Source organism: Leptonotus elevatus, chromosome 18 (genome assembly GCF_054856555.1).
Source record: "Leptonotus elevatus isolate MCC_2025b chromosome 18, RoL_Lele_1.0, whole genome shotgun sequence".
NCBI lineage: Eukaryota > Metazoa > Chordata > Actinopteri > Syngnathiformes > Syngnathidae > Leptonotus > Leptonotus elevatus.
In genome coordinates this window covers 9130943-9158817 of record NC_141256.1, presented here as the reverse complement: position 1 = coordinate 9158817, position 27875 = coordinate 9130943, and the positions used below count along the sequence as shown (strand labels likewise).

The window sequence follows — 27875 nt, the reverse complement described above, 5'->3', positions numbered from 1 at the left end:
CACGCGTGTTTGTCAATATGGAGGAAAATGAGCTCCCTAATGCCGCCAGTTTTAAAGCGGCTCACAGGGAATGGATCAGGAAGTGGTGCTCGTGTTCACTGGAAGAATTAATAACATTTATAAAATGTGTGAGCTGTCAAGTCATTCCGAGTTTATTATCTGGAAGCTAGTAGCATAGCAGCGGGCTAAAGTAAGTAAATGTTTTACTATCCTGTCACCGGTAATAATAATAAATACATAAAAAAAGAAAGAAGAAAAAAAAAAGTGTTCCAAATTCGACAGTAAAAAAAACTACAGTATATTTATCGAATGCTGAAAGTTGGTCATTCTGCCACTCATTCTAATGTTTGCTCGCATCCATTCACAAAACATAGAAATCCTACTTCTGTTGAGGCTCAATAAAAAAAAATTGCACTTTTGTTTGCACTTATATTTTCTAATTATGACAATGTTGAGAACACCAAATTCCCCAGGTGGTTATGAAAAATATAATGGCAGCACTAGATATGCGGCTTGACGTGTTGCTAGGGATCAGTTCTGTTGATCAGTATTCTGGGTTTAGGAAAATATAGAATTAATTCTATTTTTTTTGTTTTATTTTGAAAACGGTTGATTTTGTTATATTCCTTCTCTTCTTTTTTTTTACTTAAGTACATTTTCAAGTTGGTATTTTTGTAATTTGACTTATGTAAGAGAGTGACTTCAGTACTTTTATCAGAGTACTTTTTTGCGCAAATAGTACTTAATAGTACTAAAGACTGAACACGAGTTCTTTTGACATCTCTGCCTGAAGATTTAAATGTCCTGTCATTATCTGTCTTCAATATTTGTTTTTTTACATCCCTTTTATGCTTAAAAAATAAACAGAGGATATACATAAAATAAACTGCGATGATAAGCAGTGGCTGGTGTTTTTGTTTCACACAGTTAGGGACGTAGAGCAGAGTTTGGCGTAGAGTTTGGCAAACTAGCGGCCCCCAATACAGCATCTTGCCTATATTTTCCTAATTGTGAGTAGATCTGGAACACATCCCCTCCTTCACTGCATTAAAAAGGAGGCCAGTATTATTTTTTATTTTGCCTCTTATCACATTTAACCACTATCAACCCTCAGGGTAGGCGCTGCGTCCCGCTTTGATGATGTCAGAGCTCGGAGAAGCGAGGGAACAGGTCAGCGCATGTGTCACGGACATCAGAAGCCCTCAGCGCTGCGGCGAGATGTCAGCCAAGCGAGCGCCGCGCTTTTGTGACGAGGCCCGGACAGACATGCGCGGGGGCCAAATGTGACAAGGCAAGCGGAAACGGGGATGATTAAAGGCTGCGGGCAGGACGGCGGCAGGCGGGAAGAGACACAACTCGAAGGGAAGAAGGGGGTTGGAACGTTGTGACGGAATATTGAGAGGAAAGGGATTTAAAAAAAATAAATAAAGTGGAAAGATGATCATTATCAAGGGATTGTTTGGTCAATATTGAAAAATACAGACAGTATGTGGCTGAAACCTGTAGCAACAATAGCCCACAGGCCAGGAGCAAAGATGACTGAATTAAAGCTCGACAAGTCAAAAGGGGATGAGATCATGTGACCCAAAGTGGCCCTGCTGAGGATAAATAAGACGCTCACAGACTCGCCGAAGCGCTCGCAGCAAAAGGTGCTGTGAAGAATAAGGAAAAAAAAGACACACGAGTGTGTGCGTGCACTTCCTGCAACAGAGCGCCTCAAGTGAATTGGACTTCTTATATTATTACTGTGAAGCGGGCCAACACAGAACATAAGAGCAAAGTTGCACTGAATAATTGAATGATCCTTGCTTTTTGGCCGTTTGCAGCCATGTCATGTGAAGTGATTTACTTGAAAAATAACTGTACCTTCATTTTCAGCTTGAACGTTTTATGAAGATGACAGTTGACTCTGAACTGATTAGCTGTATTTATACTGTTTCCTTGAGGGGAGATGATGGCAAAATGTTTATAAATCGGGAGGTTTTGACACTTAATGTTCCACTGTATTCATAAATCATCACACATTAAAGCCATACTTGAAACTGGCAATGCATTCATTCTACCAGAAAGTGCATTCTACTCTTTTGTCCCTGAAATTGTCAAATCTGAAACTATCACCATCAAAACTAAAGATAGAGATGACACTTTGGTCATGTGGATATTCAAGTGCTGAAAACAAAACAAACAAACCCTGCACCCGACAGATGAATATGAATAATCTTTACAATAAATTTCAACAAAGATTAAATGATGAATTCCAGAATGCATCATTGACTTTGTTAGCCCAGGTTTGTTAGAGAAAAGGAATAATAGATGAATGGATAGTTCCACCTTGATTTTGAAAAAGCATGCAGGCTAAGACCATCTTTTGAAAATTGTGTTTCGGAAAGCACTGAAAGCTAAAATAATAAACGGAAAATTGCTGTTGTCACTCTGAGAAAAAAAAGGTGCTGTGCTCAGATCAGGTCCATCTGGGCGGCCAGTGGGAGAGTAGAGCCTAACAGTGGGAACAGACGGCCACCTCGTGCACCCCAAAACTCAGGCCAATGTGTGAGCAGTGCATGTCTGTGTTCTACAAAAATATAACGCAAATCTTACAAAGCTTTTTTTTTTTTTTAAACCAAACGCTCTAGTTCAGTTGCAGTCACTTGAGCATAGGCTGATTTCCGGCTTAGTAGGTTGGCGTGGTTTTATGGTTTTTGCTCTGATTAATGTGCATTGTCTTTAAAAAACTAAACAAAAAAAAAAACAATTAAATAGTGCCAGCGGGCAACAGTTAGCCCCAAGGACAACACGAGTAGCACACAAGTCTATTCTAAAAAAGAGCTCACCAGTGATGGGACACTTACTAAGAATAATTAAAACAGATGAAGAATTTTAATCTTTATTTAGTTATTCTTTTATATCACATATTCTACATTTATTTATTTTTTTACCACAGTCAAGTTTGATACTAAGATGTCTACCATACAATATAAAACCCTCTATCGTTGACTGTAAGCATGAATTGTTGCTTTGTCCATTTGTGCTCAGTGATTGCCATTCAATTCATGTGATTTTAGGAAAAAAAAATACTACATTGGCATATACAAGTACTGTATATCGTGATCGGGTTCTGAGGATAAAAATTTGGCCCATGTCGCACAGCACTAGTTAATGGGAATGATGCTCATTAGTACAAAGTAATTAGGTATGATTTAAGATAAAGAACAGAGGCTGAAAATGGCAGGGCAATAACTGACTATAACTAAAAATGATTAACGAGAGTCATTATTTGGGCACGCAAAGTCAAATGGTCTCCATTACGTGTGTAACCTTTCTGTTAACAATATGAGGAGTCATAATGGGAAAAAAAAGCCACAGATCCTTAAAGTAGCTTTCAATACTGAGCTTATAATTAAGAAATATGAAAGATGATGTGCCCTTTTTTCAGAATGAATCTTCGATTCAATTTGACAACAATAATTGACCTAAAGCAAGCTTATTCTTGTAACACTATTAAAACTGTCCTTAGAATAGTTTGCTCTGTGGCGGCAAAAACATAAAAGAAGCAATACTGGAGGCGGGAAATGTTCACCGTGGTGCTGTGAATCATTAAAAACATATGTCTTTTTATGAGAGGGAAAAAAATACACACAATTTCACATTTTGGTTTGTCCATCGACTCAAGGAAAAATCTTGAATTATATTCTGAAATGTATCAAAGTTTAAACAAAAAAAATCATATTTTTAGTGCTATTAACGACTATAGACGTTAAAAATCAATTTTAACTCGGCTGGCACTGAATGAGTTAAGTTAATGACAGAGAAGAAGGCAGAAGCAGTCCTGAGTCTGCTGCATCTCCTGCTGTGGTCAGTTCCGTAAGGTCAGTGAGCAAATAAACACAATCAAAACCTCCTTTGTATCAGATGAGCACTCCCTTAACCTTCAAAATATGCGCCTTGAACGCGTGCCGGCCAGCAGCAATACGCCGACGCGGCCAAGTGTAGCCGACTCGGGGGGGCGCACACCCCGTCAGCGACAGCAAGTAAGTCGGCAGGGTGCTGCTCACTGCATTACCTCGCACCGAAATGGGAGGCGCCGCAGCTATTGAAGGTGATCACATTTAATAAACAGAAGGGTCAGGAGGCCAGTCGGTGTATTATTAAGTTATTCCGACGATTCTGATCCGATGCGAGCCAGCCAGCGAGGGGGAAAGTAAGTATGAAACCGTGAGATAAGCAACTTGAAGGCTTTATTTGAATAACTGGGAAAGGACTGCGATACTGTATATCTTGTACAGTGTGATATTCATTAAAAGATAATTTAAGTCATTCTTGACTTGGGTGGATTAGTACAACGTATCTGACAATCATTGGGAATATAAATTGCATGTCGTTTTGTTATATTCCTTATCATCCTGCTCTTTATACCACTACATTTCATTCAGTGAGCGGAAATTAGAAGTCAATGAGGTGAAAGTTGAACCTTTGTTTTAATTTACAGCTAATTTGCCGGGCGGCAAATGCCTTGGTTTAAATATAATGGCGAAGAAACTGAGCAAGAAAGATCAATCATCTGATTGAGTGAAGTTGGACAGTTTCAATTTCATCTGGAACATGCAAACGTAGGCAGTATGTAATAACCCGGCATGCGTATATGCAAATTGAGCAAACTTCTCTTTTTTGCACAGCTAAAATTCACATGCATTTTATGTTTATATGTTCATGGAACTGGGTCCAACTCAACATGTCATAAAATATGGATCTGTGAAACATCAATTGAGGTCATTTCACATTTAACACGTTAAACGCACATACTTTTTTTTTTTTATCATCCACAGTAAAGACGGCTAAAGCTAACCGAGACTGCAAGAATCCTGTCCAGTCCAGAATCCATTTTTGTATTCTCTTGTACAAACAGATTATTACTGAAGGGAGACTTTATTACCCAGTACATTGTTTACTCACAGCCATACGAGATTGTTCTCAGGGCGAAAAAAATCAACTAATAAAAATGATTTCCCTTTCTGTCCAAAAGTTATATACAAGCCAGTTACGGACTTTGTGTTCACATGTCTGATAATGGGACCATTCAAAACATAATGACGTCGAGGCTTTAGAAAGCAGAACAAAGTATATCAGAACAGTTAGAGGCTTTTTTTTTTTAATTGAAAACAACAACCTAGTGTATACGCCAAAAGCAATGACACATCACCAGCAAAGGCGGTCGATTTTTATGCAGTCATTTCATATTTTGTTGACAGAGGCTACAGTAATTGTATTTATAATTTAATGCCAAGATAACCAAAGGCTAGATCGATCAAACATAAAACAGGAGCACAAAGAGAGCGCAGACCTTTGCCAAGGCCTAAAACATTTGTCACCTAAAAAAATCTATGCAACAGTTATTAAAGATTTAATATCTTGGTATAGATAATAGTTTCGATACCAACACTGCATCAAACACTCATGCCTAATTTCTATACCAGACAAATAACTGTACAGTCTGCCAGGCATTCCAACCAAAACTTAAAAACTAGAAATTGCACAAACAGGTTTCACCAATTACGGTCCTCGAGGTCCGGAGTCCTGCAGGTTTTAGATGTTTCCGCCTACCAAACACACCTGATACTAAAGATCAGTATCGTCATCGGGCATACTGATGAGCTGGCTGTATGAATCAGGTGTGCTAGTGGGCAGGAAACACCTAAAACCTGCAGGACACCGGACCCCGAGGACATTTACATCAGAGAGAGCGAGTATGAGGTCGCACATAAAAACAATCTGGCTGTTTGTGTCCCGTTTTTTGCCCATTCCTAACCGAGGACGTCAAACGCCCAAAACAATCTTGTTTTAAAAGATTGTTTTATAAGATTATCCTTGTGTCAAAGGTGTGTTAACAAAGGATTTTGGATGTCGTTTTTTTGGTATAAACGTGGGCTCGCCAGTTGTTAGGACGTATTTTCCAAAGCAAGTATTTGCTTGCTGACTTGCGACCGTCTCCAGTCCTCTTCAGAAACACTCAGCGTCACTGGACTATGACCAAAACTGTTATAAGTCCGGTATTTTAATTTAATGTGTACGGTCTGCCAAAGATTAAAAAATATATATCTTAAGATATTTAAAAAAAAGAAAATCCTTATTTGACCTTAATTGGCAAACCAGTCGCTTTATAACATAGTTCCTTTCATAGAGGTTACCAGAATTGGGACGCAAGTCCGAACGGATAATTATAGAAATTTGTCATAAGAAACCAAGTCAGTCCAGATGTGATCAGCTTTATGTAGTTTAGGTGATAGTGATGCCGTATGTATTCCTGCTCTGCTTGTACAGTCGAGATTTTTTGGGGGGTTTCCAGGCCAGGTTAAACAGAATTATTCTGCTCAGGGATCGGAGCTCAACATCATATACATCGCGACGCATTGTTCTTCTTTAAATCACAAACTAGTTGTTAGGCCCAGAAGGTAAAAAGTAGTGATGGGAAAATGAAGCTTCATGAAGCACTTGTAATATTTGTTTACTCCTCTAGATGCCACTTTTGGTTGAAAGATGCAGTGGAAATTTAATAAATTTCCTTTGCACTAGCCTTTATATTTAAACCAAGAGCACCATCTAGGGGAGTCAAAAAATATCACAAGTGCTTCATGAAGCTTCATTTTCCCATCACTAGTAAAAAGTGTACCACAGTTTGGCTTTAGCCACAGGCAAGGCTCGTTCACCTACCGTTTGAGTAGGAGCACCTGTGGCTAAAGCCGAACTGGGGCAAGGTTTTTACTTTCCGGACCTGTATTTTCAACTGCATCAAGATATGATTGATCAACAATAAACAATAGGCTAGGCTAGGCAGCTCCATTGCGCTTACAATAAGAACCACTAGGTAAAGATTTGCAGGCGACCGTTTGCAAGTGCTTGCGAAGCTACCAAATATCAGATTCTCATCAGGTTTCGTTCAAGGTCGTTTTTCTTGTTGCAAGGAAATTGTGTTAAAAATATAACATTTAGGAAACGTCTACAAATGTGACTTTGAAGGAACCCTACAAGAAATCAACAATTCACTCTGCAACGTTGGCCCCCTCAGTGACATACGAACTTATAGATTTGTAAAAAAAAAAAAAAAAAGTGGTTCCGGTAAATTATTTCATATATGCGTTTAATACTGTGTATAGGCATGAGCCCAACGAGGCCCAATGTAGCAGACTGGGTGCCAGAAGCCTTTGAGGAAGGAGCATGTGTCCACTGTTGTGTTGGGTCACAGATGTCACCTGCTCCAGCAGCCCGCCTCGCACAACTCGCTGACCCCCACCGCTCGCCCACATGCCCCAAAGCACCGGAGAAAACAAGCTCACCATGTCGTTAGTTGTTGTCTGGTTCTGTCTGATAATGGGATTAAAATGTGGCTCGTTGAATTACCGGAAAGGGCCGCCGCGGTCCTTCCGACTCAAAAGAGAATGCTACCGGTAGCTTCTGGCTATATGCGCCGTTTCCACAGTTATGCCAAGTGGCGACAATGTAAGTTTAAGTGAGTTAAATGCTGCTGGCTGTGGCTGGACAAGTAACCTTAAACAAAAGCAAAAGAGCCGGGAAGAAACTGCCACAGAAAAGGATACTTGGTTAATATCAGCCGCAAGCGAAATTAGGAAACCACCATGCGTGACCACAGAACAAATCAGCGAAGGAACTGTGCGCGTGTGGGCATGCGTGTGTGCGTGTGTGTGTGTGTGTGTCACATGCAATTTTTGATTGTTCAACTTTGAAAGGAGCTTTGTCGATGGTGTGGTCGCCGTCGTTAGAAAGCTTGAAATTCCTTTTGCACGCCCTCACCACTTGTTTGCTAACGAAAACCCACAACGTTTTACCATGGGATTCAGCCATGCAGATTGTTGACGAGTTCATTTTTCTTTCTCGGTCTCTGACAAACGCACCCACATCCAAGGTGCCGGCCGGCCACATATCATTGGCGTTTCCTTCCGGAGTGTCTTAAAATGATCTCACATATTACCGAAGCGCTGCCAGGCCCCATTTTTATTATTCCTCTTAATCTGAAGAATTTACAAGGTCAGCCACTCCCTTTCTATGCCTTTGTTCTCCTGCTTTGTCCTCTCTAGTTCCGCTCAAATCATGTCCACAAAATCAGGCACATGTACTGTATTTTTATTGAAACACAAACAACACAGTTTGTGGAAAAACAACGTTATAATAACCACGAATACTGGCTGTCAGTCTACGTTTATATGACCAAATATTCGGGTTAAAAAAGGGGTACCCCAGGGGTCTTATTCGGGTTTTTCAAATTCTGAATTAGCGATAGACCGATATGTTTTTTTCAAGGCCGATACAGATACTGATTATTACTAGTCAAGTAAGCCGATATTTCAAGCCGATACAAATTTGCAGTAAAAGAGAAATAAAGTAAAAATAAAATAAAAAAACATATGAAGAATTGACAGATTTGTTTAAAAATGTCAATTTTTTTATTTCAATTTAAAAACCAAAATTGCAGGGAGCTTCCAGGGTCCGTGTTAAACTAATTAAAAACTAAAATAAAGTTTTACAAAATTTTGACATAATTTCCAATTACTATTATTTTGTCATAAAAAGTGTAGGGAGTTCTTGGTGTCAGCATAATTTTTTATAAAGTACAAATTTAAATAAATCCATAAATGAAAAGTTCCCTGTATCTCACCAAGCGACAAATGCATGCGAATGTAGCTAATTTGGGGGTTTCGTCAAAGTTTCGTAAAAGGTTTCAAAAGATCTTGGCAGTAAAAAATTGTCTGAATATGTTCGAAATGTGTTTACAACAAGTAAAAACTGTAAACATCTTACAAATGCTGATGAAAACCCTAAATTCGCAACATTCACAAGCATTCACACCACTCAGTGAGAAAAAAATGGCGATACCGACATTTGGCCGATAATCGATCTATTTCTATTCGGAATATGTGAATGTTTACATGGAATTTCAAAAGGGTGATAGGCGGCATGTAAACATAGCAATAGTGAAAAAGCTGTGCTAATTTCAGACTTTATATGTGCTAAACTGAAGACATGCTTAGGTACTCAACAGTCTCAAATTTAACTCATTCACTCCCAGCCATTTTCACTGAAGCAGCCCACTTCGCTCCCGGCTGTTTTACTGGATTTTGGCTGATTTTGCAAGGCCAGAATATTCTGTTCTACTGCTATAAAAAGATGGAACCTACCAAAAGAAAGATTAGAATCTCTTTTTTTGTAATCAGGAAAACAATTTATATTTGTATCTGTTTTAATTTTGCAGCAATTAGCATTAGAATATAGCTAAGTTATTATTCACAAATCTGTTTAGAACTGTGGGGAAACTAGCTTGTTTGCAACATGGCTCTGGTTGATCTTTTATACTCTGCTGCCACCTGCTGGCCCTTTTTTTTGTTATAACTACCATTGCTTCACCTGTTCTCTGCAGGTCAGAGGCTGCATCAAAGCCTTCTGTATGCTAAAAATATATAAAAACATATAAATACGTCTTTGGGACACTTAAAACGTTCAAAACAGAACATATTTGTACGTTTTTTGAGAGCAAATGAGTTAAACACCCGCTATTTGTGATTACTTTACCATCAGTGGTACTTTAACTACGTATTGCAAATTAATTTGACTTGATTTGTTTGCCTCACAAAACCCTGACCGTTTTTTTCAAATGTTATGCAGGGAAATTATTGGTAAATTAACATTAAATCAACAAGTATGCGATGATTCCAACTCTAATCCTACTTTAAAATGATAGTAAAATACAGTGTTTGTTGCAAAATATAGTGCAACTTGGCATTGAGTCACGCTGGCCTAAGTATGAAGAAGTTCCTTTCAAGCGTACTGAGCGCCACAATAACATGTAATTTACTTCAAAAGAGGCTGTCGGGGGGATTACGATTCCAAGTAACAGCGTAGGAAAAACAGATTGTTCTGGACTAAATGGCTTTAAGATAAGCACGAGAAAAAAAAAAGTGTTTGGCATGACAGCACACACAACAACAACATATTTGGCAAATGTAAACATAACTTTGCTTTCCCGCAATGATGGCAACGCAACGGTTAGCTCGAGTCCCAAGAGGGCAGGCATTGAATCAAGAGAGAAACACTTTCTTACCTTCCATCTGCAGCCCAAAAAATGACAACAATGCAGAATAAATCTATTATGAGGAGACGAGTTGTGATTATTGGGTTTAAGACTGTGTTGGCTGCTAATCAAGGTAACAAAAAGAAGCTTGGTCAAGAGTTAGCGGACTTAACGCAAAGCCTTATCCTTCGTTGTTATGCTAATCCACGAGACAATGATCTGCAAGTGCAACGTTGCCACACGGCTAAAGAGGGCCTCAATAAGGGTGCGCACAGCCAGAGGCGAGTGGAGAAACGGTGCTTCTCGACAGAAAACTCCCGGGGTTGTTTGGATATTTGAGGACTATGGATCCCGGCGGACGGGGATATTTCCACAAGCTTGACATTCAACACGGCTGACCAATGATCTTGCTCTAACGTTCCTCCTCCAGAGAACAAATATAGAAATAATATGCATGCAATTAGCGCTCAAGTAAAGACGGACTAAGTAGCTTTTCATTAATGTGACAAGGGACAACTGCTAAGGTCACGTTCACATAATGTCATTTTCCTCTTTCATTATTATCGTCAACTTAGCCATATTGTGCTAAACAGCCATGTCGCAAAGGCTCACATCTTTCTCATATCTTAACTCATTCACTGCCATTGACGGCTATAGACGTCCAAAATTCATTTGAACTATTTCTATTAGTTTCACATTTTTTTCCACTTTTGTTAACAAGAGTATGAAAACCGAAAAAAAAAATGTATTGTGCATTTAGAACAGATATAAAATTTGTAATTAATCGTGAGTTAACTCATCACGTCATGCAATTAATTAAGATTTTTTTTAATTAGCGCCTGACGCTCCTAATTTTTAATAATCTTCTCTTTTCTTTATCTGTTCTAAATGTACAATAAAACAATTCTAGGGATTTAACAAAAGTGGGGGAAAAAAATTAACTAATAGAAATAGTTCAAATATTGTGCATTTAGAACAGAGTTAACTATTGAAGTCATGCGATTAATTACAATTAAAACATTTAATCGTCTGACACCCCTCATTTTTAATAATATTTTCTTTTCTTTTTTAAATTAGGGTCATCAGGTGATTAAAATTTTTTATTGCAATTAATCACATGACCACTAGTTAACTCAAGATTAATCACGAATTGTATATGTTCTAAATGTACAATATATATATATTTTTTTAGGTTTTCATACTCTTAACAAAAGTGGAAAAAAATGTGAAACTAATAGAAATAGTTCAAATAAATTTTTGACGTCTATAGCCGCCAATGGCAGTGAATGAGTTAAACAAGGATAACCTCTTGAGATTTGTCTTTATTACAAAACATTAAGTGTTGGAGGACAACCATAGCACGAGATTAGCCTGTGCTAATCTGCAATTTAGTCCACAAATCAAAGTGTGGGGGCAACATCCTTGAACGGAAAGCTTTGGTTTGACTTGATGTGCCAAATTTCTACTCCTCGGTGCTGTCACAAGAACTCAGCAAATTACAGGTTTTTTAGTTACTGTGTGGTCTCGTTTCTACTTTAGGTATCATCACAAGCTAATCCCATTGGTTCTGGCTATTAGGATCCTGTCTATTATTATTTTCTGGTGTGTGAGCGCTCCTCCACAATTTTTCTACTGATCTATCCCATCTCTAGTAAGATAATAGAACTCGGACCCTGGATGTTCTGGATCTTTCTTTTGGTATTTTTCTTGACTAGCGTAAATAGAATAGGACGTTTTGTCCCGTTGTGCGCCGTCGAGCGATGGAACACAGTCGACTCCCGGGCCAATCGAAGCGTCTCCCCTCATTCCCATTAAAATCAGGGCGTAGGAAGCACACACAGTGGTTGACGAAAATAATTTAGTGACACATGGTCATGGGGGTGCTATTAAAAATGTTTAAGGTAATGATAATAATTTAATTAGTTCAATGTTCTCTACAATGATTCAGAGGGATTTATGACTGGAATACGATGATCCACCACACATCGGGGTAGAGCAAAATCTGTCACTTGATCAAATCCACCAAAAAGCTAACACTTAGTGGTGCTTTTTGCAAGTCTAAAATCCAGTAGAGCTGTCAAAATTAACTATTTCAATCATCAGTTTATATAAATGTTTGTTGGGTTTAATAGATTAAAATCAATTAAAATCGCAATCGTCCTGAATGTCTGTAAAAATCGAGATTCAACCCCCCCCCCCTTTTTTTTTTTTTAAATCACTATAACAAATAAGAAATATGAAATAAACAGTCATCATGGGGACAAAATGCTTTTGCACATTTTAATGCAAAACGAAAATTTATCTGATTAGTAATCGATAAACAAATCGATTCTAAAAATATTCAATAGCGACAGCGCTAAAATCTAGTCTCCATCCTGTCACTGGAACTCTTAGCCAGCCACAATGGCGAGACTAGTTTAATTAAAGCGGACCAAAGATTGCTACGCTGAAATGACCTTGAGTAGTGGCTTTGTATAAAGCTGCTTGGTTATAAAAAATGTGCGCAGAATAAGGACAATAACAAAAAAAATAAAAAATGAGAGCGAGGGAGGAGGTGACATCGTGTGATGAGACACCCGTGAGGCTACATGACAGCTACGCCTGACGCGAACGGGTTCCCTGCTGGTTTGCCAAGGACTTTGCCATAGGTAAATGCCAACGCTGCCACTCATACAGATACTGAATAGGGACTAAAGGTCATGGGCAAAAACAACTGCCGTATTTAGACGCGCAAAGGAAACACGCTGATATGCCGGAGTAAACTTTGACTGACAAGGCGTGAGTTATGAATGAGTGCCTTTTGGTTTGCAAATCTTGCCCAGGGCAAAGCTTCTAAACCCACTAGGCCATTGAATTCAAAAAAAAGAAAAAAAATCAACTAAACACACACACAGAGCTCTTCTATCAGGGTTTGCAATCTTAAAAGTGACATAGAGTGTGGGGGGGGGGGGGGACTCGATTTGCTGCTTTTTGATGGAATCTGTGCACGTCCAATGAGGCAACAAATAAGTTGTCATGACAGTAGCACGTGTACGTGGACATTACAAGACATTATGTATCGATATTTCTGTATTACAGAATGCAATATCTTTGAGCAAAGCTGGCTTTATCAGTGCTATAAATTGTGTTTACCGCTCAATCAATAGCAATGCGGTTGGGGAGAGATACTTGTCAGGGTAAACAGAACACACCCACTAGCGAGAAATATCGCAAAGCCAAAAACGAGACATTGCTAGGTCCGATGGGAGACATTCCCACAATTAGGGGATGCTGCCTCAAGTCAAATCTATCAGGGTAATCAAATCGGAATTGAATCGAGTGGCTTGCAACTTCAAATGATGTTGCAATAATGCTGAGGCCATTTAAGGCTTTGAGGCGGGAGCAATCAAGTCAATCACGTATTCTGCATCTGGTGTAATAAACATTAATCGGTGGACATGTAACACAGGTGTGGGCTGATTACCGGTTGCAGCGTATATCGGGGGTTTCAAAAAGTCTGAAAAACTTTTTCTCAGTGTTTTGAGCTGATTATTATTATTTATTGAATCAAGATTTTATTTTTGGGAGATATCGCCCAACCCTAATTTGGACAATGTTAAGTTAACAAGGTATCTAATACCCCCCAAAAAAATAGATTCTCATAAGAATCGCGATTCTCATTTAGTACAGATTAAATTTTAAATGTCCCAAAATCGATTTTATTTAAAATATTTTATACTGTCTTCCATTTGTTTGTGTGTGCCTTTATTGGGAGCACTGTTCATGTTGTACCTGATTTGGCCACTTGGGGGCAGTGTGGTTCCACGCGGTCTGATACACTGTTAAGTTGTAGCCACATTAGAGAGTAGAAGGAAAAAGTCGCGATCAAGTTATTTCAATAAAAGTTTTTGGGTTTTTTTTGCAGCGTGGAGCCGTTCTTTCGAGTGATAAAAGTGCCGCGAGTAGCGCGCTAGTTAGCATTAGCGAGTCAGACTGGAGTAGACATTAATTGAATTCTATAAATTGAAGCAAAAATCATTGTCAATCAAATCATTTTGAATCAAAAATCGTTCTTAATCGAAAATGGATTCTGAATCGAATCGAATCTAGTATCTAATGAGCAAAATGGTTGTCAACTTACACATATGTGCTGGAATGTGTTGCACAACGAACTGGTCAAAATATGACGTTGTATTGTAGCCACGTCTCTTACAGTCTCACGTTTTATTTAGACTCTGCAGTGATTTCCAATATTTTTACAGGTCGCTTTTCAACAAATCCTTGAGAACGTCCTCGCTGGCGGATGTTTGATGGAGCAAACTCATTATCCATTTGTCGGTTTGAGATGAGGTGCATTGTGTTCGTTTCCTGTGCACTTATGTCGTCACCAAATGGTCCCTCGTGCATTAATCCTGCTCCGAATAATCGATCTTAAATTGTACTCCTTCTTCTTTGCTAGCAGTGAAATATAAATATGCATCTTAGTTTGCATCAAGGCCTTGAGGTCTTTTAATCGTGGGTTACAATCAGGAAGGGCCAATCCATCCGGTTTGTGCCTTTTCTTGGTAACAGCATGACTGGAGCCCAGCCCCGCTAACCGAGGACTGGTTTGTCAGTTAATAATAGGGTTACTGTGAATGGTCCATTTAGTGGGAATTCATAACACGCCAGTTGCACAAAATTGTACTAATGTCCCATTTATGATTGAAATTAAATTAAATGTTAATGCTTGGAGGACGGCGGATGCTAATCACTTGTTATTATTCATAACACTGCACATGAATACATTTTAAATGACCGGAGACCAAAAACCTGACGGCGTTCCATTTGACTTTCTTTTTTTTCTTTTTTCTTTTTTGTACGTTACGTAACCATGAAGCTGTCAAATGACATTCATGGAAGTTTTGCACTGTTCTGTGAACATTTGTGACTGCTGGGTACAAAGGCGGAGTTTGCCCTACATTCGGTGTTGCTCACAGTCTGATTGTTTGCCGGCTATCTTTCACAGCACCATGCTGGTCATGTGATGCAGCCAGTCAAGCCAATCCCTTCACGATTTTCCTCCCCGTGCCGACCTCCATATGCCACTCGTAGATATAAAAATAGATTAGGGGTGTCAGAATTAGTGTATTAATTTTGAGTTAATTTAAAGTTTAATTTTTTTAAACACGTAATCCATGGCAGTTATTATTACTTAGAAAGCCTGTACTGACACGTCCAGGTCCAAATTTAGCAGTAATAAATTTAATAATACTGTAATGCATATATTTGTGGAAACTGGGGTCAAGTTGTATTTTGCAATTTTAAAAATGTGCAGAATTTATTTTTTTTACTAAATGTTAGATAGCGCTTAATATGAAAAGAAAATGTGCTGAGCTGTCACCAACGTCTTACAAATGCAATTATGCCATCTAGTGGCAGAAAAATTACCAACACAAATCAATATCACACTAGCTTTTTACCATACAGTACATCTAAATTTTATGAATTATTATGAATAATTATGAAATTACTGTATCAATGACTAAAAGATGCGGCCATATTTCTATTAGTTAAAAACAAAAAAATCCACTTTTGTTAACGCATTCACTCTCAGCCATTTTCACTGAAGCAACCCCCTTCACTCCAGGCTGTTTTACTAGATTTTGACTGATTTTGCAAGGCCCACAGAATATTGTGTTCTATTGCTATAAAAACATGGAACCTACCAAAAAAAAAGATTATAGTCTCTACTTTCATCAGGACAAAAAAAAAGTACATTTGTATCTGTTTGCGTTTTGCAGCAATTAGCATTAGAATATAGCTTATAAGTTTCCTCATTAGTCAGAAACCTGTTGAAAAAACTGGGGAAAACAGCTTGTTGCAACATGGCCCTGGTTGATCTCTTATACTCTGTTCCCACCTGCTGGCCGTTTTTTTGTTTAAGCGACCTCTTCAGGTCAGAGGCTGTATGCTCTAGCATTTAAAAAAAAACTTATAAATGCGTTTTGGGGACCATGGCGATATTTAAAATATAACGTTTTTATACGTTTTTGGGAGTTAACAACAGTAAATTATTTTATTGTTCATTTGGAACAGTTAATCGTGACTTAACTAATAGATACAACTTAACTTTGATGAAGAAAATAGAGACGGACAAAAAACACCTCACTCCCTATAAACTCGGCACTAACATGAGAACGGCTTAATACTAAATGAAATTCTGGATCCCTTCCTGGGCAACTGACCCGGAATTCTGACCTCTCAATGGAGGTCATAGATATGAAGTTTCCCCTCAGGGATCAACACTGTTGCCACTAAAATTCACAAACAAAACCGCCGGACACAAGAAGCCCACAGCGTCAGTGAGTCAGACTTTGTAGGCTTTTTATCGTGGTCCAGGTTCCACCTTCTCCCAGGTGTACGGTTCTTCCCGGACTTTTGTGACGCTTCCATGCAGGTCAACTCGATACCGGCTCAGATTCCATTCTCACAAAGAGGTCAGTCAATACAGTTGTTCTCGTGAGGGTGGGTAGCAATGGCGTGGGTGCAGAGAATTTGGGGATCCTGCCGAGGCCCGCATAATGGTCCAGAATCACCACACAGGGGCAGGCCTGCCACGCAACCTTTTCTGAAACCCGTGTGTGTGTAAAATGATCTCATTCTGTCATGAGAGCTCAGAGTCTTGTTCTTTTTGTGTCATCGGGCATTCTGTGTCCTGAGCGCAGACCAATTTTGGACCACTGTCACTCGGACCATACGGGTCAGCATCTGAGTCCCTGGTCGCATCTAAATGTGGTTTTTGGGGGGCGGGGGGGGGGGGGGCTGTTTGATGTGACTGTTTGTGCCTCAAGTTGTGCAGCTGTCCCAATTATTACCTCGCTCTTTTCCCCAGATTTCCCCCTTCATCCCCATCTGCCTCTTTTTTTCCCCGCTTATTTATGCGCCACCCAAATGCGGATGCCACTAGTGGTTTTGTGCTTTCAGGACACTCCCATGCTGAAAAAGTACCGCAGAGACGCCAGTTTTAGGATGGATGCAGTCCAGCTTTGGGATGGAGGCTAATGTGCGTTGAATACAAAGCAAGACCATGCACTTATGTCAGGTAAATTGAGTTTTAGCCAAAATGTAGCTAGCTCTAGCTTTTCCTGTCAGGTCTGGTTCAGGTGAGAACTCATTGGTGCTGACAAGGTTGTTTTACGGGCCATGGGTACTGGACATGCAGGGATTTGTAGAGTGGAATTGAGGGAGAGATGCCAGGACATATTTCATTTTTACAGTTCTGAATGGAATAGAGGATTTTGTACTGGATTTAATTTTTATTAGTCAATTTAAACTCAACCGTAAAATCCCGTACGTACGTACTCGTGTAAAAAAATCACTCTTAAAAATCTTTTTTTCCCCCTCTATTTTTCTGTATAATATAAAATATAGACTACTCTTGTATATACTGTATATGCTACCCAGAGTCCACAATTGATCATGGTTTGTCATACTTCGGAAGCAGAGGTGGCAAATCCAAGTCCAGAAAGAAAAAAACCCTGTCACGGTTTGACTTTAACCCCAGGTGCTAGCTAGCCGGCTCCCCGGGTGCTCATTGACCTGCTCGGGAGCTAGCTAGCTAGCACAAGGGGCTAAAGTCAAACTAGCAGGGTTTTTACTTTATGGACCTGAATTTGGCACCTCTGTTCGGAAGCGCCAAAATCTCTGCAAGGTTTGTATTGAAAAATTCTTGGCCGAAAAGCACAGCCAAGCATCCCAATTACAGTGAAGTCCTCTCAACTGCAAACGGGGAAAAGAAGACAAATGAACACGCGGCATTTGAATAGTTCCAGGAGTATTTCTGGACCTCTCAAGTAGAGAGAGAGAGAAGAAGAAGAAAGACCCACTTTGCCAGCTGCAGCAGCAACAACAACACAACACAACACACGTACAGTAAGCCAGCACGCGCATGCAGAAAAACACATCCTCTCTAAAAAGGACACTGCGGGCTCCGGAGCCTCTATGCCGGGGCCAAACTTCACTGGGGCAGCACACTCTTCGAGGCGCCATCCGGGTCAGAACCTCTGACAGGTCACAGCAGCGGTGAAGACAGCTCGGGGCCTTCTCTCCAAACAAATACACATTGGAACATCTTGCCAGGTGGAGCAAGTTTCAAACATGGAATGCAAGTATATCGATGTTGTAACTCGGTGTCGCGGTCGTCCACGAAGATGAATCGAAGACAACCGGACTCGCATTTGCTTAAGGACGTTTAATCTTTAATCAAAAAGGCTTTGCCGTCTTAGCTCCCAAACAGAGATGGCAAATCCATGTCCAGAAAGTAAAAACCCTGCCACAGTTTGGCTTTAGCCCCAGGTGCTAGTTGTCTCGCTCCCATGGTGCTCGTTTACCCGCGAGTAGGGGTGTTAGAAAAAATCGATTCTGCAATATATTATATTATATAATATAAATTTCCATACAAATCTTACAGTGTACATGTACAAGTTTACTGATTAGTATTGTCTAAATTTGAGTTTAAAAAAAAAAAATCGCAATAATCCATTTATAGATTTGTATCGGGATTAATCGGTATCGAATCGAATCGTGATCTATGAATCCTGATACGAATCGAATCGCCAGGTACTAGGCAATTCACACCCCTAATATATATATATATATATATATATATATATATATATATATATATATATATATATATATAAATATAAATATATATATTAGAGGTGTTAAATAATCGATTCGGCAATATATTGCGATATTACAGCGCGCAATTCTGAAATCGATTCGATATGCGGTCGAATCGATTTTTAAACATCAATTTGTATATGGGAATATTCAACAAAACGTCTTACTTAGGGTTAGGATTCACACATTAAGCATGGAAAAATGTTATATTAATGGAACATTAAGCCTTAATATTTGCTTTCAGTGCTGTTCAAACATGAAACAGACTGCAACCTGAATTTTCAGATAAATACATTTCCATACAAATCTTACAGTGTACATGTTCACTGATTAGTATCTTCTAAATTTGAGTAAAAAAAAAAAATCGCAATAATCCATTTATAGATTCGTATCGGGATTAATCGGTATCGAATCGTGACCTATGAATCGAATCGCCAGGTACTCAAATTCCCACCCCTAGCTAGCTAGCATCAGGGGCTAACGCCAAAACTGTGGCAGGGCTTTGACTTTCTGGACCTGGATTTGCCACGGAACCAAGTCTCAGTAGAAACATAGAACAGTAGAGGCGAGCAGACACGAAAGAAGGCCTACAGGGGAAACCTTCTTGCTTCCAGTGCTCGACGATGCTATCACCTTGGATAAGAACAGCCATCTCAAAACTGGGATTCAGTACCCTCTCAGACCCGCAACGCTTTTCTCCATGGAAACATGCCCCTCACTCGCCCTATGATGGGCTCTTGCGCTCACTACCCAAGACACTCTGTCTTACGTTGCTGGTAATAATGAGCCTCTGGGAGGACGACAGCGGAAGAATGGCAGAGAAGTACTTTTCAGACCCATTTTTTTGCCGTGTGAAAGGCTGCAGTCTGATGCCTTGGATTCAACAAAAGCCCACCGGGCAGTTTGCCGATGGGCAAGATCTCCTTAAGAATGTGGAATAAGTCATAACTATTTTCAGAGGGTCATTTTGAAAGCCTCTTTAAAAGGTATTGAATGGGTATTCAGTGACAAAACATATACTGGAAAGCAAAAAAATATTGCCTGTGTCAAAAATAGTTAAAACAGAATTTGTAATAGAAAGTGGCGAGAACACTGCACGGATAAATAACAACTCCCACAAAGCATTGCTGTTAGATTTCTTCCTGTGTAGGTATTGCTGTGCTCCTTACATAGTGCCTCCACAAAATAAATAAAATGTTTTTGGGTTTTTTTGGTATTGTTTGCGCTTCCTTTATTCAGCTCCCTCCTGTGGGACAACCGAGGTGTAAAAGCAGGATATACTTTTTATGCAGACTGGTCGTATCTCGGTTTTGGGGTCACTGTTTTCGGTTCGATGTCTGAACATTTGGACTCTTGCCCAAATCAATGATGTCTTGTATTGTTCTGTACGAAATGAAATGAACACAATAAGTATTCTAACAGAATTATTATTAATTATTCGGGCTGCAACTAACGATTAATTCTATAATCGATTCATCTGTCCATTAATCGATGAATCGGATTTTTTTAAAAAGTTTCAATTTTGATCACTTTTTTCAAATACAGTTAAAACCTTCAACACACAGACTATAAATTATTTATGATTCAGTTTTTGGTTTGGTCTGTAACGTGAGGAAAATGTTGACCATTGTTTTCCAAAGTAACAGCAATTATTTTAATTTGGCTCAAAATAAAGAATCAGTCCGCTTTTCATGGAGGACTACAGAAACCGGAGAAAACTTAGGAGCCGAATTTCCAAGCATTTGGACAATTTTAATTTAAAAAATATATATTTAAACAATTCATCGATAATCAAAAATAATGGCCGACAGAGCACGTTTTATTCAAACCCACCGGCCGACCGAAATGAAGCAGCCTTTGCGAGATGGAAATTGCATTCCATTATATTGTTTCTTGAAATTGTCCCATTACTTTTGCTCCCCTCGAAAGTGTGAGGCACAAACTGCAAACACGCACACACACAAACACACACACACAAACTGGAGCCAATATCAGGCATCATACACACACACAGTACACTGAGCCAAAACACTGTGACGCTTGAAATTAGAATGTCTTTTCATGCAAACAGAAGCGCCTGCTGTGCAGGTGACAGGCTGGTACTGCAGACAGCATAGAAATGAAAAACAAATCCAAAATGTTATTTTAAATAAAACTCCGCTCGGCGGAGGATTTGCGGCACTGAACAAAACACGGGATCGGCTTTTTGCTTGTGCCACTAATAGGCACCCTGTTTCATGCAGATAAAACGAGTCACCGCCCAGTTTGGCTCACCGCGCTTGATATTTAACCTCCCTGGCAAAGTAGCACTAATAAGTTTAATGAAGTCATTAGTCAAAAATGAAGACAGACAATTCATGGAAGGTGGAATGCTCAAATGAAGGGAGAGGGGGGGGGGGGGGAGGACGAAAGAACCTTCTAGAAAGTGCACGACTAACTCAGAAAAGTGGCACAATCTAAATATAAGTCTCTTCCAAATGTGGCTAAAAATCTGATACATATCGGATAGTCGTGTGCTATACAGTATTCCAATTGGTGAGGTCACTATTTTCATTTTCCCAGCAGCACGACAGTTAGAATTGTAGTTGAAGAGTATACAAATAAGTTTGTTTTTAGCTAACTTGTACATAGCCAGTACGAAATAAATTCCTCGCCTCTTAACGTCGTTTTACAAATGACTTATATAAATGCGCATAGCAACAAATAAAAGTCGAAATACAACCCTCCGGCATGAAATTGAACAGAAGACGCGCGTCATCGCAACAACAGTAGATTAACAAGTCTTCTTTATGCTCTTTTAAGTGGGATGAAATTAAAATCAAATACGAGGTATGAATTATGAAACTTGAAAACGAAAGCTGGCAACATTGAAATTGCTGTAACTTTGTCCATTTTTGAAGTACCTTAAGTGCAGAATTAGAATCTTTGAATGTCTCACGGTTCGATTGGAATCCGATTTTTGGGCCTGCGATTCGATTCAGAATCGATTTTCGATTAGGAACGATTTTTTTTTATTCACAATGATTTGATTGACAATGATTGTTGCTTCAATCTATAAATGTGCAAGGAATTGTAATGTTCTACTCCAGTCTGACTCGCTAATGCTAATTAGCGCGCTACTCGCGGCACTTTTATCACTCAAAAAAACGGCTCCACGCTGCAAAAATAAATAAATAAATAAACTACTTTTATTGGAATAACTTGATCGGGACTTTTTCCTTCTACTCTCTAATGTGGCTACAACTTAACAGTGTATTAGACCGCGTGGAACCACACTGCCCCCCCCAGTGGCCAAACCGGGTACAACATGAACAGCGCTCCAAATAAAGGCACACACAGAACAAAATATTTAAATAAAATCGATTTTGGGACATTTAAAATCGATTCTGAATCGTACTAAATGAGAATCGTGATTCTTATGAGGATACATTTTGTTTTTTACCCATAAAAAACAGCGCCAATTACATATATACACCAGTCAGCATCTGCCCAAACGAGACAACATGCTTAATGTGTTCCATCAGTGTAAACCTAGCAATAACTGTTATTTGTCCCATGAAATATATGTCAAAATATAAAGTGCATAAAAATCGGATTCAGGCATTTCATCGGAATGAGACACTTGGACCAGCCGCGTAAATCCAGCCTAAGCGGAAAAACAAAGAACTTGCGCAGCAAATCGTGACTGCAAGTCACAAATCCAATCAAGCTCTTGGATTTAAGTGCTTCATCAAAATTTATGCCACCGGGAGTGAACTGTCCCAAAGTAATTATTTGCATTTTGCTTGACGCAAACAGGCCCACGCCCGGACACTCCTATTAGCTGTCAACGAGCAAAGGTGGAGGTAAAGGTAAAGTTATAAAATAACGAACAAGAGTTGAGATGCATTTCGCTGGTCCTGGCAATATGTGCGACTGTTTACTTATTCATGAATAGATTAGGGCTGCTAACTCAATCAGTCTGCTTCACGTTATCGGGGTGGACTTTATTACATAACATTAATGATGCATTAGGTTTTTTGTGGGTGTTGACTTTCTACCGCAATGGCATCAATTCAGATGAGCGTGGAAAAAAGGTATTGGTTGCAAGCTGAGGGAAACCAGAGGATCATTGTGGCACAGCATGACAATCGGGTGATGTATTGCTGTCAAGTGAAGACTAATAAAGCTTTTAGCGTGTGGGAAAAATAAATAAATACGCCTCCCTAGCCGTGAACAATATGCTTCTCTGTCCTAGCTAACAATAAGGCTAAAGTGATAAATCAATAATAACAATAAAAAAGTGGAAACAATGTTTAAGTCTAAATTTAAAGAGACTTAAAAAGAGATTCCAACTTAGATGATCCAGACCGTGAGGCAGACATTCTAATAGCTTCTCTTCTTCTCTGCCACGACGTGTTATAAAACGGTTAGCTTCCTTTTAATACCACGACGGTTGAATGTTAAAGAGCGCGAATCGTAAAAGTCAACCCGCCTTCAGCGGTCCTCCCTCTCCGCCCACGTACAACCTTGACGTCCGTCACACATCCCTTGGAGCTAAACGGGAGTAGACGATTTACAGTGGGCCCTTGAGACGCGACGTTGGAGATTATGAATGAACGGCAAACGCAGCGGGCACAAAGCGGTACACTTTATAGTTACTGACAAACTTACCAAACTCATCTTAGTGTTTCTCCTTTGATTGATTTACAAATATTATTTAGTATATAGGAGTTTTTTGTATAGTAATAGTAACTGTAGCTATGACTTTGCTGCTGCGTTAGCATAGGTTAGCGTATACTCAGAGGCATTCCGGCTAATGTCAGATAGCTTTTATCAGCAATGGAGGTGTGTCTTTCCAATCTGAATCAATTCTAATTGGAATTAGCAATCTGGTTCTGTTTGAAACAAAATTTACCACTTTATAATGTCGCAGATATTCAAAAATGTTGCTGCAATTTTGCCAATTTATAATGTCACAGATATTCAAGTGTTTTCTCGCAAATTTGTCACAATTTAATGTTGCAAATATTCAAGTTTTTCCTCACAAATTTGCCACTTTTTAATGTCGCAGATATTCAATTTCCCCCCGCAATTTTGCCAATTTATAATGTTGCAGATATTCAAGTGTTTTCTCGCAAATTTGTCACAACTTAATGTCGCAAATATTTCAGTTTTTTCTCATAATTTTGTGAGTTTTTCTCACAAATTTGCCACTTTATAATGTTACAAATAATCATGTTTTTTCTCATGAATTTTTTTGTTATTTTCTCACAAATTTGCCACTTTATAAAGTCGCAGATATTCAATTTTTTTCTGGCAAATTTGCCACTTTATAATGTCGCAGATATTTACGTTTTTTTCTCGCAAATTTGTACGTTTTTCGCGCAAATTTGCCACTTTATAATGTCATAAAAATTCACGTTTTTTTCTCATAACTGTGAGTTTTTTTCCCTCTGAAAATTACCCCGCTCTCTAAAAATATATATCCATACATGGCCCTATTACACCGTCGTAATAATCAGCATCTCTGATGAGTACGATATAATTTGTTTATTTTGCCATATGACTTCACGGTTCTCTTGTTAACTTACATTTTTCTATAATACAGTCCGGCTCACTGTTCACCCCTTCATTTTTTGCATGAGCTCTAGAATATCTTTGGAAATAAATGGAAATGTACCAAATATATATTATCAGGACCTTTTAATTGGATGTCCAAAGTAATTCCACAAAGGAAATTGTTTTTCAACTTACAGCATGTGCAGCAATAACGGCCACCCGTCTTTGATTTTTGGTTGCACACCCTTTGGCAGTGACGACGGCTTCCAAACGCTTCTTATAGCCATCTCGAAGCTTCTTGCACTTCTCTGCTGGTATTTCCCCCAATCAAGGCCTCCAGTACCAGATGCAGCAAAGCAGCCCCCCTAGAATGATGGATCCTCCCCCATGCTTAACTGTAAGGAGGGTGTTCTTTTCCTGTCTGTAATAAAACTGTTGGCGGGCATTGCCGAAAAACTCTATTTTTCTTTCATCAGTCCACAGAACATTTCCCCAAAAGAATTAGTCATTCTTTTTTACGTCTGTCTCAGGAATGGTCTTCGCCCAGGAAGCCCTATTTTTGGTTCCGTGTGTGGCATATGGTACTTCTTGAAACCATGATCCCAGACTGTTCCAGGTTGGCTTTCAGGTCTTTGGATGTTTTTTTCCACCAACCGCCGAAGACGACTGTCCATCCATTTCTCTCGTTCCCCCATGTCCATGGAGGTTCTTGACAGTTCCATGCTCGTCAAACTTCTTAATAACATTACGCACTGCTGAAACAGGGCGACCAAAATCTTTGGAGATGGCTCTATTCCCTTTGGCGGTCTACAGACAATTTAGAACAGGGAATTCTCATTTGTGATTTACCAAAAGGTCAGTCACAATGTGTTCCCAGGCTGATTTAGAGGAAAGGGTGCCAATACCAGAGACAGAGGACGTTTTAAGTTGACTATTTTTGACGCCCATCGTATATTGTTTTAAATTGTTTTTAATCATTTGGCCTTTCAGATAAAACACAAGTTCTCTATAAAAAAAAATTTATTAACTATTTTTTTTCAGAAGATATTCCACATGATGTACTTTATCTTCATGGGTGACAATAATGGTGTATACAGCATTTTAGTGGAGGTAAATAATAAAGTAAGTCCGCCTTTGCATTCACATTATGAACAAGAACATTTGACAGCCTCATTTATGCCACTTTTACCCAAATGTGCAGACCTTTATTGCCTCACTGATGCTGATGGCGTTTGATCAAAAGACTGTATGATGCGGGCCACGGTGAAAACCACAAAACACAAAGAAATAACAGAGGCAAGAGTTTATATCGGAGCACATAACAGGATCAGAAACACACCTCCACATGACAACAAACGCACGCCTGACCTGGATAATGACGAAATCATGCAACACCAACGCGTGCATAATAAAAAAATATATATATATTTTTAAAAAAAGGGGGGGGGTGCAAATAGATGCAAACAGTTGCATTGCAGTGCGTGGGTGGAGGTCACCCATATGGACTGCCAACCACACCACAGGCAGCCAGTTAGCTTAGTCGCTACATACGCCTTGTAGCAGGCAGCATTTAGCTTAAACTTAACGCTGAAAATCAAACCAGCAGTCTCCGTGCGAACAACCATGACAGTTCAGCAGATGCACCGGGATTGTTTACCTGCTGCTTTTCACCGCCTGACTGGCGAGAACAAGCTTCAAAGGGGGCGGTGATTGGGGAGGGGGGGAAAGTAGCGTACCCGGGTACGAGCGGAACATCCTTCCGGGGAGCGAAACAAAACAAGTCTCCGTATAACGGAACCGAGGAGATCTGCCTCTCGCCGCCGCCGCTGATCGCGGCAGCGACGCAGGCAACAGGCCGGGGATGTCGCGTGTTGGAGGTGAAGGCGAGGTGGGGGGCAGACGGACAGTAGACGCCACATATGGAGAGATAATAAACGCCGCCCTTACCTGGACGTGCGACGCCGGCTTCCAGAGGCATCCGATCGGGTCTGGCGAGGCAGCAGGCGAACTCTGTGGATTTGGTGGAGGAACAATGAGTGGAAACAAGAGAGGCGGCCGAGAGAGGAACTGAGACAGTGGGGCAAAGAGTACGAGCAGCGAGGCTGGACTGTGGATATCTGCCGGTGTCAAAATAAACCAGGGAAGGGGAGAATTCAACGTCCGGAAAGAGATTTTCACAATAAAATTGACAGCGCGCATACACACTTCCTACCAACTTGGAAATTCGTGAAAATTAATTACAGTATAGTCATTTTTATTGCTTGCGTCATGTTTAACAACATGCCATTAATTGACCTTTCAATATTCGGACCACCCTGAGGATGACTAACCCCTGCTGTGTTATCTGATGGTGCCCCCACCCAAATGGTTCACGTTATTTCCTGACTTGTGTATACATTGCTGTTTCTGAACATGTAAATGGAGGATTATTGCTATTTATTCACCGAGCCAAATTATGGCATGAAACAATTGAAGTCTCAGTAACAGCATCCCATTTTAACCTGTTCCAGATGGTATCAGATAGTAGCAGCTATATTAACATATTATGTATTACTTTACTATTTCTACATTTGATCATTTTGATCTTATACATCATTACTGTGCATTATATTGTGTTGTTTTTCTTGATATGAATGTCCCCCAAGGATCAACAGAGCCTGGTGATTCTATTCTGATACTAAGGGTCAAAATTAATTCAAATTTTAAGATTTAAGAATACTTTTTTTTAATGAAATAATAAAAAATTAAAAAAGGGAAAAATGAGTCATATTGCCTCACAAATGATGTGACGTTTGTTCGGTCATTTATTTTGAAGGAAATATAGTTTTGTTTCCGGTTCTGGTCTCGCCCCTGTCACCTTCTCTCTTGACTGATGGTGAGGCTGGTGGATCGGCGAGTGCGCAAAATGCAGCACGCACCCAAGTGCTAAAATGGTGTACTGCAGTTATGCCCTGGAATGGGGAACAAGAAGCCACATTTTCCCCCAAACACACCCGCACATGATGATGCAGAATACATCCAACGGCATTTGTCACTTGAAAGGGAAATATGACGCTTTTTTTTTTCTCCAATTAAAACCAGCAAAACTGACATGCTTTCATCAAAAAAATATATACTACAAACTCAATTTCAAAATTGTGAGAACCTCTTTTTATACTCCAATCAAGTTGCCAATGGACCTCATTAGTGGTAACTGGTCTTCCAGCTGTCTTTTTTTGTTTTTTTTATAAGTGCAATTGACTTTTCCAGCCTCTTATTGCTACCTGTCCCAACTTTTTTGAGATTTATTGGCACCATGAAATTTACAATCAACATATTTTTCCCTTAAAATTATACATTTTCTCAATTTAAACTTTTGACCTGTCATCTATGTTCTCGGGCACTTCCACATAATTGCATTCCGTTTTTATTCACAATTTGTATAGTGTCCCAACTTTTTTGGAATTGGGTTTGTAAGATATATTCGTACAGCATATTTCTAGCCATGAGTAAATTACCTCGTTTTATAGGCAGATCTGTGTCATGTCGTCTCGTGCTAATCCAAGCCTCGATTTCAATGCATTACAAGTGTGCGGGTAAAGAGTTCAGGGTGTATATTAAAAGGAATTTAACA

At 39.5% G+C, this 27875-nt stretch overlaps 1 protein-coding gene across 1 annotated transcript in view; it reads right to left on the bottom strand.

Annotated features, from left to right (window-relative positions):
• The window catches only part of fut8b (fucosyltransferase 8b (alpha (1,6) fucosyltransferase)), a 108354-nt gene extending 81954 nt beyond the window's left edge, over positions 1 to 26400 (bottom strand). The window contains exon 1 of the mRNA XM_086061768.1: positions 26210 to 26400. The gene's annotated coding sequence lies outside the window, so the exon portion shown is untranslated. The remainder of the gene's footprint in view (positions 1 to 26209) is intronic.
• Between the last annotated feature and the right edge of the window lie 1475 nt (positions 26401 to 27875).